The sequence below is a fragment of the Saimiri boliviensis genome, chromosome 1 (genome assembly GCF_048565385.1).
Source record: "Saimiri boliviensis isolate mSaiBol1 chromosome 1, mSaiBol1.pri, whole genome shotgun sequence".
In the NCBI taxonomy this organism is placed as follows: Eukaryota; Metazoa; Chordata; class Mammalia; order Primates; family Cebidae; genus Saimiri; species Saimiri boliviensis.
In genome coordinates this window covers 77,253,852-77,256,583 of record NC_133449.1, presented here as the reverse complement: position 1 = coordinate 77,256,583, position 2,732 = coordinate 77,253,852, and the positions used below count along the sequence as shown (strand labels likewise).

General features: G+C 46.6%; 1 non-coding gene across 1 annotated transcript; it reads left to right on the top strand.

Moving 5' to 3' along the window:
• The first annotated feature begins 2,132 nt into the window (after positions 1–2,132).
• Positions 2,133–2,242, top strand: LOC120362145 (U6 spliceosomal RNA). The gene has a single exon (XR_005578135.1). It is a non-coding gene; the product is annotated as a U6 spliceosomal RNA (small nuclear RNA).
• The last annotated feature ends 490 nt before the right edge of the window (positions 2,243–2,732 follow it).

The window sequence follows — 2,732 nt, the reverse complement described above, 5'->3', positions numbered from 1 at the left end:
ATCCTTTCTACCGCTAACATACTTCCCCCACCAGCCTAGCATTCCCAGAAGGTCATATAGAAGGTCATATGCCAGTTAAACGCCATCATTTTGTCTCTTAATGCGCATGCTTGAGCCCACTTGCCTAACTCCTGAGACCTTATTGGGAAGCTGCTGATCACCAGTTTCAGGTGTTTTTATCTATTGGGAGACTGCCTTTCCCTGGCTCCAGCTGTGACCAATTATTATTTTAGCGAGACCATTTAATAACCACCTTACCCTCACCTGATGCTTGCCTGACATTCCTTGTGGTGGCTGTTGGTGGGGGAGGGCAGTCTCTCCTAACCTGCTCATGTCTGACTCACCACTACCTACCGTGACACTCAGGGTCATCTGCTGCGCTGGATGTCTTGGTGTGCCTGCTTGATGCTCTCTCAACCCTACCCACCATGCTCTGTGCCTCGGACTCCATCAGCAATAGGCTGACTTGCTCTCTGACTTTGAGCTGGGTTCAGTTAAAGGTGGGAGCTGCTGGCAGGAGACAGAAGATGGAGCAAGAGAACAAGATCAGGGTGTTTGTTTCCCATCAGGGTCACTTCAAACATCTATACTCTGTCAGGTGACCTTGCCTACACGGCTTTTCCCAACTCTGCATTCCTGTAACCAGTTCCTCTCATGGCCACTGTAGGCCTAGGAATGGAAACAACCTGCTATACAAGTCTTGAGTGTTGCCCGATCTATTGTGGAGGTCAGCCTCACAGTGATAGCTTCACAGAGTCGCCTTTTTTTTTTTTTTTTTTTTTTTTTTGAAACGGAGTCTCGTTCTGTTGCCCACACTGGAGTGCAGTGGTGCAATCTCAGCTCACTGCAATCTCTGCCTCCCAGGTTCAAGTGATTCTCCTGCCTCAGCCTCCTAAGTAGCTGGGATTACAGGCACGTGCCTCCATGCCTGGCTAATTTTTGTATTTTTAGTAGATACGGGCTTCACCATGTTGGTCAGGCCGGTCTTGACAGAGTCCCCTTTTAAACTTTCCTTAAATATCTTCATTTGGCAATGCCATCTATTTCCTACCAGTCCACCTGATGAATATATATGTGCTTTTCACATAAGTCACTTTTGAACCTAACACCTGGGCAAAGTACAACTCTCTGTACCAAGGGCCAAGGTCAATAAGGGTAGTAGATTCAAATTTCAGTCTGAAAACTCTCAAGTGTGCAAAAAATACAAATTTTTCTTTTCTTTTTCAAAGTCTCACTCTGTTGCCCAGGCTGGAGTGCAGCGGCACAATCTCGGCTCACTGCAACCTCTGCCTCCTAGGTTCAAGCAATTCTCCTACCTCAGCGTCCTGAGTAGCTGGGACTACAGGCACAGGCTGCCATACCTGGCTAATTTTTTGTATTTTAGTAGAGATGGGGTTTCACCGTGTTGCCCAGGCTGATCTCAAACTCCTGAGCTCAAGCAATCTGCTCTCCTTGGCCTCCCAAAGTGCTGGGATTACCGGTGTGAGCCACTGCGCTCGACCCAGCTTTTTCTACTTTTCTATAACCCAACTTAATTTCTCTTTCAGCCCCAATCCTCTAGGGTTGCAGAAACATAAATTAAATCAGTGTAGGTTGCCCCTGACAATTAAAATACAATTAATAGGCACAAGAATAGAACGACACACTAGGAACTTGGTAGCCAAGAGGAGGGATACCTAACAAAACCTCAAAGGAAAAAAAAAATGTCAGGGAACTTCCTGGAGAGTATAATGTGTTTGAGATGAGACAAAACATCTGGGCGCAGTGGCTCACGCCTATAATCTCAGCACTTTGGGAGGCCGAATAGGGAGGATCACCTGAAGTCAGGAGTTTGAGAGCAGCCTGGCCAATATGGTGAAACCCTGTCTCTACTAATAATACAAAAATTAGCCAAGCGTAGTGGCGGGCACCTGTAGTCCCAGCTACTCAGGTGGCTGAGGCAGGAAAATCGCTTGAACCTGAGAGGCAGAGGTTGCAGTGAGCCAAGATTACACCACTGCACTCCAGCCTGGGAAACAGAGTGAGACTCCATCTCAAATAAATAAATAAATAAAGTAAGCCAGATAAAGAAAGGAAATGGCATGCCAGGCACACAGCCTGAGCAAAGGCACAGAGGCAAGAAATAGCACAATGTGTAGGAGACTTCAGCAGCACGTATACTAAAATTGGAACAATACGAAGAAAATTAGCATGGCCCCTGAACAAAGATGGCATGTAAATTCATGAAGCATTCCAAACAGAGCAAACAAATAATAACAATATTTTTTAAAATACATATTCAGGCCAGGCATGGTGGCTTACACCTGTAATTCCAGCACTTTGAGATGCCAAGGTGGGCGGATCACCTGAGGTTGGGAGTTCGAGACCAGCCTTAGACCAACATGGAGAAACCCCATCTCTACTAAAAACACAAAATTAGCCAGGCACGGTGGCTCATGCCTGTAATCCCAGCTACTCAGGACGCTGAAGCGGGAGAATCACTTGAACCCAAAGGTGAAGGTTGCAGTGAGCCAAGATTGCACCATTGCACTCCAGCCTGGGCAACAGAGCGAGACTCTGTCTCAAAAAATATAAATAAATAAATAACAATCAGGCTTGATGCAGCAGCTCATGCCTGTAATCCCAGCACTTTGGAAGGCTGAGGTTGTCCGATCCCTTGAGGTCAGGAGTTCCAGACCGGCCTGGCCAACATGGCAATACCCCATCTCTACTAAAAATACAAAAATTAGCCG